Source organism: Equus quagga, chromosome 9 (genome assembly GCF_021613505.1).
Source record: "Equus quagga isolate Etosha38 chromosome 9, UCLA_HA_Equagga_1.0, whole genome shotgun sequence".
Classification (NCBI taxonomy): domain Eukaryota; kingdom Metazoa; phylum Chordata; class Mammalia; order Perissodactyla; family Equidae; genus Equus; species Equus quagga.
In genome coordinates, this window is record NC_060275.1 from 79,061,792 (window position 1) to 79,075,658 (window position 13,867).

Below are 13,867 nucleotides of genomic sequence, written 5' to 3' on the forward strand. Positions count from 1 at the left end.
TAATGATGGTAGGATCCCAAGTGGCAGACATGTTGTCTAGTATTTGTGTGTGTGTGTGTGTGTGTGCGTGTGTGTGTGTGTATGATGTGCAGGGTTTGTGGCATGCAGGGCAAGTCTAAGCATGAAGCCCAGGGCAGAGGTGCCTCTTGTCTTGTCCGGCTCTAATAGTACTGCTTAAGTGTGCCCTAGCAGCCTGGGGGAATTAATGCCTCATAGGGAGAAATTTTGACCAACGAAAGATGGGAACCTGTGGATAAATTCTTCCCTTTTTCCCCCTTCCCTTCCCCAAGATGACGCTGAGATGCTGTTTGTGTGGTTTCTCAGGGGCACAATCTCACGCTTTTGAGTTATCAGTTGTACTTATTGGCGGCCAGCTTGATAAGGCCTCTTCGCATGGTTCTTTCTCCTTCCCTGCCTCACTGCCCTAGTGCATCACTCCCGCTTCCTGGGACTGCATTCCCTGGAAAAGTACCCACACATGAGCCCTCGGCTTCAGGCTCTTTTTTCTGGGAACCGAGGCTGAGACACTGTCAGTCTCCCTGGCGTGAGACCCGTAATCAGAGAGTATTTCTGTTCTGGTAAGGAAGAGCGAGACTCGTTTTCTAAGGCGGGGCCAGCACTAGGATGAGGCAAGACAGATGCCCGGGGCAACATTCAAGGAGGGATGCACTCACAGGGTGGCGCTGGTGCAGGCTGTCCTGGACAAGGAGAGCCTCCTTCAGTTTTGTGCCCTAGGAGCCTCTCTTCCTCACACCTGTCTGGCTTTGCTGTTGGAGGTGAGGGTATCAACCGATCACTCGGGCCTTTGGAGTCCGAATCAATTGGACACAGATATAAGAAATCAAAAGAGCAGAAGCTTTAATAGTAGCCAGGCAATGTCCATCAACTCCACACTATAGAGCTTTTACTAAATTGTGTTGAAGGCTGTGGAACTGGCACTATAATTTTCCCCAAATCCGCATGACTGACATTTTGCTGAATGCTTTTGTCTAAGGAGACAAACAAGTTCATCATTGTTTTTCAGCAAAAATGATTTTCCTATCATTCGATTTGAGGTGCAGAGCACTGAGTCAATCATTTGCAGTGTGGGGCACACTCCTACTCTTGCTTCCCGGATGTCTTTTAGACATTAATGCTTAGCCTTCTTTTAAGTGTCATTTTTTTTTAATTTTTTATTTTTTTTGAGGAAGATTAGCCCTGAGCTAACATCTGCTGCCAATCCTCCTCTTTTTGCTGAGGAAGACTGGCCCTGAGCTAACATCCATGCCCATCTTCCTCTATTTTATGTGGGTCGCCTGCCACAGCATGGTTTGACAAGTGGTGCACAGGTCCGCACCCAGGATCCAAACCAGTGAACCCTGGACTGCCAAGGTGGAACATGCAAACTTAACTGCTGTGCCACTGGGCTGGCCCCTTAAATGCCATTTTTAAAACTTTTTTTCAGTTTTCATGCTCTCTTTTATAATTAATAAAGCATTTTCTTTTAATTATAGAAGATATAGGAAGTCTTAAAAATATAAGAATACTCATAACCCCATACCCAAATGGTACTGTTGTTAACATTTTGATAATTCCTTTTAGACCTTTCTCTGTGCATTTTGTTTTAGGATAAACTGTGTATATACTTCATAATTTTCTATCATGTTTTTTCACTCAAGGTTATATCATGATCATTTTGCAATGCAGTAAAAACTTTCGGTAAAATTTTAAGATGGAAATAACTTGATTTTGGTAACAAAAGTAATACATGCTTATTATAAAAAATGTTGCTAATATAGAAAAATATAAAGAGTAAGGTGAAAATCACCTGTAATTCCATGTCCTGAATATGCACTGCTAACCTATCTGTATATCCTTGTGGTGGATTGTATGCTAAAATTGCCACAATTATTCCCTTCCACACCCCTTTGCAATGTGACCTGGCAGCTCCTTACGTCAAGAGGTTGAGTCCATTTTCCCTCCCCTTGAATCCGAGCTGGCCTTGTGATTTACTTTGGCCAACAGAATGTGGGAGAAGTAATGTGCGAGTTCTCAACTCAGGATTCACTCTCACCCTCAGAACCCTGGGGGCCACTATGTGATTGAACCCAGGCTGCTTTCCTTGGGAATGAGAGACCGGGAAGAGCAGAGATGAGCTGTCCCAGCTGAGGCCAACCTATACCAGCCAGCGTCCAGCCAGCTAGCTGCTGACCGCAGAGGCACGAGGGAGCCCAAGACCAGAAGAACCCAGCCCAAATCGTCACCCTGCAAAATCATGAACTAAAGAAAGGGTGGTTGTTTAAGCCACTAAGTTTTAGAGTGATTTGTTATGCAGCAAAAGTTAACAATGTGATCTTTCCAGACTGCTTTTCTATGCTTCACACACAAACTTTTTTTGAAAAAGATTTTACTCTATGTGTTATTTTGTAAACTGCTTTATTTTTTTCATTATAGTATAGCATGTGTGAAATAAAATCTTTGTTTCTGTGCTAAGTAAATATTAATATCATTATGTTTAATAGTTGCCTAATATTATTAATGCTATGTTCATTTCAATATTGTAATTCATTCAGGTGATTCCTTATTAGTGGAAACTTGTTTTTCTACTATAAAAAGTCCTCATTAGGGGTCTGCCCAGTGGCATAGCGGTTAAGTTCCCACACTCCGCTTTGACAGCCAGGGTTTGGGGGTTCGGATCCCAAGCCCAGATGGTACCGCTTATCAGGCCATGCTGTGGCAGGCGTTTCGCATATAAAGTGGAGGAAGATGGGCACGGCCCTCAAGAAAGGTGATGCCACGTTGCCAATTGTGTTGTTTATTGTCTCCATGATGAGTTTTAGCTCTGCTATTTCAGAGTTCATCTCACCAGCCTCCCTTTTCCTTTCCTTTCATTGTCTTGGCATCTCAACCCATCCTGCGCTTTTCTGAACCTGTTACAAAGAGGTCAGTTACTTTGCCTTCTTCTGAGGTAGTAAACCTGTCCAAACTCTGTGTTTTTCTGATTCCTGTAGGAAATATTTTTAGGGACCTATGAATTATCTGAATCTGAGAATGACGCCCCTTCTCTTGTTTTTGGTATTTTTCCACAGGCTTCATTTTATTACTTGTTGTTTATTCTATGTATCCTCTGGAGAAGCGAGATCTATCCAGACATTTCGCTTGGGTGTGCCTTTTGCCCTCAGCACTTCCCTCTCTTCACTTGGGTGCTGCTGGGATCCACGAGTCAGACCCATGGGTAGTGGCTGGCAGGTGCACGCTGCTCCAGGCCCACTTCACTAGGCTTTCAGCAAATGCCTCTGCTGGAACGTGACGGGATTTTTGATACTATTTGCTGGCGCTCTCACACTCTGAACAGATGCAGTTCGTAAGAGATCTCCAGTCTCCAGCACACACTGCTCAAGGGCTCTTGCTCTCTCTCTGCCCCGCCTCTAGGACTCTACTTGAGGGGCAGCCACATCACAACTTAGTTGAATGCTTCGTATCAAATGGCTCTCTAGTTAATAATTAGATCATCATGTAAAGATGTTTGTTCTTTTTTTTTTTTTTTTGAGGAAGATTAGCCCTGAGCTACCAATCCTCCTCTTTTTGCTGAGGAAGCCTGGCCGTGAGCTAACATCTGTGCCCATCTTCCTCTACTTTCTATGTGGGATGTCTACCACAGCGCGGCGTGCCAAGCGGTGCCATGTCCGCACCCTGGAAAGGACCGGCGAACCTCAGGCTGCTGAAGCAGAATGTGCGCACTTAACCGCTGCGCCACCGGCAGGCCCAGATGTTTGCTCTTAAAAACAACATAAACAATACCCTGCTCTCTCTTCAGGAAAGGGCCTAGGGTTCCCAGTGTTCAATGGGATTGGTATTCCGTCTGTGTTTGTCTCTAGCACCTTTCAGAGTTCTAAGCATCTGGTCAGCATTACCTGCAGCCCTCAAAACAACCTCACAAGGCAAGGAGGAGGCAGGTGTTGTCTCTGAACTTCACCGGGAACAGAGGCACACAGTGATTCATCTGCCCAGTAGGGGGGCATCTGTGGTTCCCTGGCTTCCCCTCTAGTCCTTTTTCCCATGGCATTGTGCTGCCAGTCTGCCCATCCCCTGAGGTTAGTTGGGCTTCAGTGGAGGATCAGTTCAGGTGAGTCATTCAAACACTTGAATTACTTCGCTGCTGCTTAAAAAGTGCCCTTAACACAGGCTGCCCTGCTGAGCATTTGAGGTGTGGTGCTGAAAAAACCGCACACCACCCAGCCTGCCCCCAAAGCCCTGTGTCATGTGTTTGCCGCTCAGACTCCCTAAGTCTTAATCCACTTCATCCTCAGTAACAGCTTAGTCAGTATGAAGTGCTTCCAATAATAGCAGCAGCAGATGAGCGTACAAAATACCTGTCATCCTGAAGGTGCTTTAGGAAAGTATGCACAGGTGTTTCTGTGTCTGGTCATCACTTTAACCATGCATCCGGGAGAGGATGCTCATGGCAAGGTAGATGGAAATATTTGGTAACCGGGAAGTCTTGGGGCTATACCTAAGAGGTTCAGTAGAGAATATAACTAGATCCAACTGCCCACATTAGATGCATTGCCTGCCATGAACTTGCATTCCTAGGAGAATGGAAACCAGCATCTACTAAGCAGGTTTTAAGAATCTTTTGGTTTCCACGGTATGTGGAACTATAATGGGTCCAGCAGGTGCAGAGGGGAGCCAGCTGTGAAAGGGTTAATAGGTCAGGTAGCCTATTAGAGGCTAATATTAGAAACTCAGGAAGTAGTCATTTGTTGGACTTACAGAAATGGAAGCTAGTAGGAAAGAGGGAGAGAGAGAGAGAGAGAATAATATCAATTGTTCCTGTTTCAGAGAAGGGGCATTTAAATTATTGATTGGAGAGATCCGGGGGCTGGCAGGTTCCCAGGATGTGGGGAGAGTAAACAAGACAATTCACTGGCAAATGAAAATGAGGCTGAACTGATACGGGATCCAGGAGGATTGTGAGGTACGTTAGCCCCCCTCTTCATTCTTCAGAGGAGATGTGGTCCATTGCCCGGAGCCACACCTCAAGTGTGAGAGGCTGAGATTGAAGTAATAGGGACTGGAGAGGACAGATGATGACAGGGAGAGAGGAGAAGAGAATCTGAGATGAACCAGTTGCTTCAAGTTCTTGAAATGGAAATATACATAACATATAAAAAATATAAACTTCTGTGACTGTTCCAGGAGAAAATCCTGATGCCATTATTTCACTCCATGAGTAAATCTACCTTGTCATTTATTTTGATAAATGAAATTTTACTCATGGACTCAAGTCTCTGTAGAAACCTTTTCCTATTTTACAATCTCGTTGGTCTGAATACCTGTGTAAAATCTGTTCTCTGCTCAAGCTCCTCGTTTTGATCTCCGCACTAATTTCTGGACAATTCAGTTCCTAGTCAACCCTAGAAAGAGGAATAGTCTCACGAGAATAGGCCTAAAGGTAGAAACCACCATAATGTTTAACGTACAAGTCATACAATGGGTAGGGCAGTTTCAGGTTTCACTTCCTTCTTCTTCAGCCTTAATTTTAGAGTGCCACTCTAAGCCATAAAACCAGAATTACACAATAAATTGTGCTCACAGGCTTGGGTATGATTTCAGGGGTTTCTGGAGTGACTAAATATTTTCATTGATGTTAAGTGGTGAAATCATGTATTTCTTCCCCCCCCTCAAAATTTATATTATGGAAATTTTCAAACATTCAGAAAAGTTGGGAGAATAGTTCAGTGAGCCTCCATATACCTTCTTCTTAGAGTCAACAACTGTTAATATTTTGCCATATTTGCTTTTTCTTTCTCTGGAAATCATATATATCTAAACTCTTTGAAAGGAAGTTGTAGATATCACATTTTACTCCTAAATACTTCGCCAAACTTGATACTTGTCATACCATCAGAAAGCGAGAATTCTTGAACAAGTAAGGTCAAGTCTTGTTTAGAAAAGGCTGGGCAGGATGAATTATCAGCACAACTTCTGGGAATGGTGGTTTCTGGTATTTAGCTAGTTCTCACATTGATTATCTGTTGCGTGGTGCCATTTTACGAGGCACACACAATAAACTTCATCTTGGTAGTTCTTGTTTCAATAATTTCAGAAGAGACAAAGCAAATCCATCTTAGTTCTACACTTTCATGCCCATTTTCTTCATTGTTTACTTCAAAAATACATCTTTATTACAGTGTCCTCTTGCACACACTAGAAGATAGAACTTCCTTTTTTCGTCCCAGCATGCTAAGTACTAGAGTTACTTTGTAAAACATATTTGGGACTACTAAGGAGAGAGTTAAGATCTTTCATTATTTTACCTGTGACTTGAATCATAATAAAATAATCACCTTCCAAAGTGGAAGATGTTAAACATCACATTAACACTTGCTGCTAATTATAAGGCATTACTGTATGGTACATCATAATAATGGTTATCTTCTCCAGAAAAATAAGGCTATTCCTTTAAGGCACTCATAACATCTCTGCCACTTTTAACTGCTGTTTTGCTCCCAACCCATCTTGTACACAAATACAGAACTTTGTGCCAGGTTAATCAGTGGCTAGATAATAGAAGAAAGAAATTACTCATTGGGAAGCTAAAATGTCCTGTCTTTGTTTCAGAACACACCAGAAAATTTAATTCAAAGTTCTAAAAAAAATTTTGACAGCTGGATGGGATATGAACTTAATGAACCAGCTACAAAATAACACTATCTGATATGTCAAACCCTTCTCTGGCACTTTCCTTTCTTTCCATCAACCCGTATTCCTCACAACAGGTCGACGTGTGGCACCCACAACAAATCCTCAACAATAATGGTCCAAAATCAGATAAAAGCCATTGTAATTGGACAATAATGATATGTAAAACAGAGTAAGGGCCAGCTGTTTTAAGTGAAAAGTAGTTTGGCCCTTTATCAAGTACCTGGGAACCCGGCTCTGCCTTGTATGTTGCTGCAATTCAGGTAGACATTCTAGTCCAGCGGTTCTCAAAAAGTTCAGGATGCCTGAGGATGACTGACTGTCAAAGTACTGATTCCTTGGTCCTAATTCTGGAGGTTCTGATTTGGCAGATCCGGAGTGGGGCCTGGGAACCTTCTTGGTCCACAGCTGATTCTGATGCAGGCCGTGATGGAACATGCTTTGACCTCTACTGTTTCCAGCACCTAAATGCCCAGAGAGTGGGTCATTGTTAAGCTTGATCCGTTATGTATGAACTGATTTAATGCTTATCCTAACCGGCTGACCAGTGCTAATGGTCTCCATCTCATCCAAGATCAGTCACTGGTCAGAAGGAACCGGGGACTCATGTTCTGCAACTAAGAGCCATTGTGTAGGCTGACTCTGAAAAGGAGACTATTTTTCCTGTCAGCCCTAAAACAAACTTATATGACAGGACTGCAGCCTAGTATTATTTAAACAAGGCTCTGTGTGAGTGATTGAGTGTGTGTGTGAATGCATGCACAGCTATTGGACCCAAGAATAATCTTTCAAGGGTCTATCCCACAATCCTGGTATAGTTCTGCTATAATGTGACATATGTCATCATAAAAATTACCGTGCTATGCACAATAGTGTAATAAAAACCGCAGGGCTTTTGTGAAAAGAAGAGCTTAGAGAGACAACACTCAAAAACTTCATCAGTGACACATTGAAAAAAAGAGATAGGGGACAGCCCAGTGGCGTAGTGGTTAAGTTCATGCACCCGCTCATCAAGCCATGCTGTGGTGGCATCCCATACACAAAGTAGAAGATTGGTATGGATGTTGGCTCAGCGACCATCTTGCTCAAGCAAAAAGAGAAAGATTGGCAACAGATGTTAGCTCAGGGCCAATCTTCCTCACACACTCACACAAAGATATAGGAACCTAATAAAAATGGTAGCACAGTTTTACACATTAAACGATTAAGAAATTCAAAAGAAGCCTCTTTTCTGGCAGGAAACATGGAGAGTGTAGAGGAAAAGAAAAAAGAAGGTTCCTGCTGTGCCAGAAACCTTTAAGAAAAAGCAAAAGAATTTCACAGAGCTGAAGATCAAGTGCCTGAGAAAGAAGTTTTCCCAAAAGATGCTTTAAAAGGAAAGGTGGAAACACATCTATCAAACAGCTAAGCACTATCATAAGGAAAATAGGCAGATGCACAGAAGTGAGATCCAAACGGCAAGGATGGCAAGAAAAGCAGGCAACTTCTATGTAACTGCAGAACCCAAATGGGCATTTGTCTTCAGAGTCAGAGGTATTAATGGTGTGAGCTCAAAGATCCGAAAGGGGTTGCAGCTTCTTCACTTTCGCCAGCTCTTCAAAGGCACCTCTGTTAAGCTCAACAAGGCTTCAGTTAAAATGTTGAGGATTGTGGAGCCATATATCTCATGGGGGTACCCAAACCTGAAGTCAGTAAATGAGTTATCTACAAGTGTGGTTATGGCAAAATCAAGTGAATTGTTCTGACAGGTAACACTTTGATTGCTTCATCTCTTGGCAAATGGCATCATCTGCATGCATGGAGGATCTGATTCATGAGATCTATGGATACTGTTAGAAAACGCTTCAAAGACGCAACTTCCTGTGGCCATTCAAATTATCTTCTCCAGGAGGCGGAAAGAAGAGAAGGACCACACTTTTCTAGAAGGTGGAGATGCTGGCCACAGGGAAGACCAGATCAACAGGCCTATTAGAAGGATGAACTAAGGTTCTTCCCACGATTATTGTTATAATTGTGACAATTGTTATCAGTTAATAAACAGGGAATGCTTTCAAGTTGGAAAAAAAGGAAATTTATAATAATACGATAAATATGACACTTTACCTGAAAAAGACTTGGCATTTATTTGAGAAAGTGGGTATTAGAAAGGTTGTAGTGTGCGATTCATTGTACAGTGGTGGGAAGGTAAGTTATGTAAAATCGGAGGAAATATTGTAACACCCGGTGTGGATGGTCAAACTTATAACACACAGTAGACTGAAGTAGCTCGTAGATATTTGAGGGGAGTGTGTGCATTCCGTGTATTCCCAGGCAGCTCAGTTCAACCAGGTGGTCCCCCTTAATTTTTCTCAGCAATGTTTTGTACTTTTCAGTGTACATATATTACACAACTTTTATCAGATTTATCCCTAAGTATTTCACATTTTTGATGCTTTTTAAATGTTATTTTAATTTCCACTTGTTCCTTGCTAATATATAGGAATACAATTGCTTTTTATATATTGACCTTGAATCCTGCAACATTGCCAAACTTATTTATTAATTCTAGTAACTTTTTAATATCTTCCACCTGATTTTCTGCATAGACAATCATGTCTTCTGTAAATAAAGACACTTTTACTTCTTTCTTTCTAATCTGGTTGTTCTTTCTTTATTTATTTTAGCCTTATTGCACTGGGTAGACCCTCCAATATAATGTTGAATAGAAATGGCAAAAGTGCGTATTCTTGTCTTGTTCCTAAATTTATCGGGGTGAACATCCAATATTCACTGTTGTATGTGATGTTAGCCATAGGTTTTTCATAAATGCACTTCATCAGATTGAGGAAGTTCCCTTCTATTCCCAGTTTGCAAGAATTTTTTCTTTTGTTTATTAAGAAATTGATGTGGATTTTGTCAAATCCTTTTTCTGCATCTATTGAAATGATCATAGAGGGTTGTTGTGGTTGTTTTCGGTTTTTGGCTAAAAGAAAAATACAACCTTGTATGGTGAATTAAGTTGATTGATATTTGAGTGTTAAACCAATCTGGTACTGTCTTTCTGCTTTCTATTTCATTGATTTTTGCTCTGATTTTTATCATTTCCTTTCTTCTGCTACTTTGGATTTAATTTGTTTCTTTTTTCCCAGCTTCCTCAGGCAAAAGCTGAGGCTTTAGGTGCCATAAATTTCCTTCTAAATACTGTTTTAAAAGCTGTATTAGATTTTTGTTCCCTTGGTTAAAAATTACCACAAACTTACTGGCTTAAAACAACACAAAGTTGTTCTTATAAAATTTTGGAGGTTTAAAGTCCAAATTCAGATTTACTTCAGATTTACCAAAGTCAGGGTGTTGGCAGGGCTGGTTCCTTCTGGACTCTCTGAGGAGAGAATCTGTTTCCTTGCCTTTTCCATCTTCTTGTGCGGCCTGTATTCTTTGGCTTGTGGCCCCTTCCTCCATCTTCAAAATGCGTCACTCCAATCTCTGCTTCTGTCATCACATCACCCTCTCCTCTGATCTGACTCCTCTTCGGTTCCTCTTCTAAGGATTACTGTGATTACATTGCCCACTCTAATAACTGAGGATAATGTCCCCATCTCAAGATTCTTAACTTAATCACATCTGTAAAGTCTCTTCTGCGATATAAGGTAAGATGGACAGATCCTGGATGTGAGTATGCGGACATATGTGGGGGCTGTTTCTCACCCTGCCACTGAGGCATCCCGTACAATTTGATATGCTGTGTTTTCATTTGCACTTAGTTCAAAATACTTTAAAATTTCCATTTTCATTATTTGCCTTTGTTCCATTAGTTATTTAAAAGTGTGTTATTTAGTTTCCAATTATATAGAGATTTCCCAAAGATCTTTCTCTTATTGATTTTTTGTTTAATTCCCCAATGGTCAGAAAATATACTGTTTATGACTTGAATCATTTAAAATTTATCAAGACTTGTATGATGTATCTTGATAAACATTGTGTATGCATTTGAAAAGAGCATGTCTTCTGGCATTTGGGGTGGAGTGTTCTGTAAACATCAATTAGGTCATGTTGGTTGACAAAGTTGTTCAAGCCTTCTATAGCCTGACTGACTTTTTCTTTATTCTGTTAATTACTGAGACAGGCTACTGAAATCTCTGACTATGATTATGGATTTATCTACTGTTCCATGCCGTTGTATCAGTTTTTGCTTCACGTTTATTTGAAGTTCTGCTATTAGGCCTATAAATGTTTAAGCTTGTTATGTCCTTGTAGTAGGTTAACCTTTTATCATTATGAATTAACTTTCTATGTCCCTGGCAAGATTCTTTGCTTTGAAACCTTCTTTGTCTGATATTCATCTAGTTCTCCAGCTTATTTCTATTTATTTATTTATTTTTTGGTGAGGAAGACTCGCCCTGAGCTGACATCTGTTGCCAACCTTCCTCTTTCTTTTTTTTCACTTGAGAAAGATTAGCCCTGAGCTAACATCTGTGCCAGTCTTCCTCTATTTTGTATGTGGGAGGCCTCCACAGCATGGCTGATGAGTGGAGTAGGTCCACACCTGGGATCTGAACCAGCAAACTTGGGCTGCAGAAGTGCAGCCCATGTAACTTTAACCACTCAGCCACTGGCCAACCCCTCTCCAGCTTCGTTTTGATTAGCGTTAGCCTGGTATATCGTTTTCTGTCCTTTTACTTTTAACCTTTTTGTGTCTTTATCATTAACATGCAGTTCTTGTAGGCACTATATAGTGAGTCTTGCTTTTATAACTAGTTGGACAATTTCTACCTTAAAAAAAAATCAAATAGACTTTCTTTTTTGAGCAGTTTTGAGTTTACAAAAAATTGAATGAAAAGTACAGAGGGTTCCCACCTATCCCCTTACTCCCCTGACCCTCTTTCTCTATTATTTACGTCTTGCATTAGTGTAGTACATTTGTTACAATTCGTCTTACTCTGCTGTGGCTGTGATAACAAAACACCATAGACCAGGTGATTTAAACATAGAAATTTATTTCTTACTGTTCTGGAAGCTGAGAAGTCCAAGATCGAAATGCCAGCCTATTCAGCCTCTAGTGAGGTCTTTCTTCCTGGCTTGCAGACAGCTGCCTTCTCACTGTGTCCTCACATGGCCTTTCCTGGGGGAAAACACACACACACACACACACTGAAAGAGAGATTTCCTTCTCTTCCTCCTCTTATAAGGCCGCAGTTCTAGTGGATTAGAGCCCCACCCTTACGACCTCATTTAACCTTACCTGCCTGCTAAAGACCCTCTCTCCAGACACAGTCACACTGGGGGTCAGGGTTTCAACATATAAATTTGAGGGGGACAAATTTCAGTCTGTAACACAACTGATGAGCCAATATTGATACACTACCATCTCTGTCTTTTAATTAGGGTGTTTAAACCACGTACAGTTAGATTTAAATTTAGCTTGCTATTTTTCTAATTTTCCCCTATGCTCTTTGCTTCCTTTCTGCTCTTTTATCTGAATGAGTCTTCTTTAAACCTAAAAGAATTTACTAGGTTTTGTCCTGTTTTCAGTGACTAGCCTTGGGGCAGGGTTATTGTCCTCCAGTCCCGGTCCATGCCCCATCCAATGACCTGCTCTCTCCCGCCAGCTCATGCAGCTGGCCATCCAATATGCCTTATCTCTAAAACTGACAGAGATCAGACAAGAATCATGTTGAAATGCTTTGGAATGTCAGTTTAAGGTTTCGTAGAATTTGGTTCCACTTACTTATCCACCATGATTTCCCATATTCTTCTTCAGACATTCTTCACATTTTCTCCCCAACCTTATATCTAATTGTGCACGTACTCTAAATTACTTTATCCTCAGACTCAGCTCCCTCCTGCTATACATTTAATCATGCTTTTCCCCTTAAATACAAATCTTTTTCCTCACCTCTCTGTATGATGAAATCTTCTAGACACTTAAAGACTGAGTTCATATTACTCCCTTGTGAAGCCTGACCTGGACCCTATCCCCACTCCACCCAGGAAGAAAAAGGTTCTCTCCACTGGGTTCTCAGAATGATTTGTAGCTGTCTCTGTCTCAGCACTTTTCACATTTTATATATGTGTATATTTAGGTCTCTGTGTATCTGTTCCACCACCAGCTACCAAAATCTTGAGGCTACAGAGCTCACATATTATTTTAAAGTCTCTTTCAGATTGTTCTTAAATAGGTCAAGATTCTTGGTCGTAAACAACAGAAATGGATTTCAGTTTTGTTTGCTTGTTTTTGCTTCCCCCCCCCAGCTTTATTGAGGCATAATTTACAAACATATTTCAAGCATTCAACATGATGTTTTGATAAATGTATACCTTGTGAAATGATTCCAACAGTTGTTATTTAACATGTCCATCACATCACAAGTTACCTTTTGCGTGTGTGTGGTGAGAATGCTTAAGGTCTTTTTGTGGTTCCACACCACAGGCTTAGATTTCAAGAGTGGTTCCACCATTTTCAGAACAATTAGAGTGGCTCACTCTGCTTAAATTGTACAAACAATTTGGTTTATGATGAACATGTCCTTCCTTTCTGGGAGTCTGGGATTTGGGTAGGAGCTAGGCAGAGGATGCCTACATGACCAAGCCCCTAATTAACATCCTAGGCACTGAGTCTCTAACGAGCTTCCCTGGCAGACTACATTTCCCATGTGTTGTAACAAATCCTCTCTGGGGGAATTAAGTGTGTCCTGTGTAACTCTACCAGGAGGGGACTCTTGAAAAATTTTAACTAGATGTCTCCGAACTTTGCCCAAGTGCTTTTTTTCTTTGCTGATTCTGCTTTGTATCCTTTCAGTGTAATAAATCCTAGCCATGAGTACGACTATATGCTAAGTCCTGTGAGTCCTCCTAGTAAATCTTCGAACCTCAGCATGGTCTTGGGGACCCTCAACATGGGAGACATCTCTTTAAGATAATATTGTGATGCCTCTTCTAGAACCCCAAAGGCTTCATTGGATCTGGAAAAGTTTCTAGGTTAATCTTTTGGTTTGATGATCCCTCTTCCACAGGGTAGAATGAATCTGTAGCCTCTCATACTTGTGGCACAGATTTGGGGCTCTGGTGGATGCCACTTTCCCTTGGTAGATAATAGTTTTGTTGACACTTCCCTGGACAGCGGTTCCTGTCCTTCCATTTCATTATCATGGGCAGAACAGCCTTGTGAGCCCTGGCTTTTGTGGGAAGCCCAAATCCTTACCTCTCA

General features: G+C 41.3%; 1 pseudogene; it reads left to right on the plus strand.

The window, feature by feature from the left end:
- Positions 1-7,927: 7,927 nt before the first annotated feature.
- On the plus strand, positions 7,928-8,669 carry LOC124244374 (60S ribosomal protein L7-like; annotated as a pseudogene).
- Positions 8,670-13,867: the final 5,198 nt, after the last annotated feature.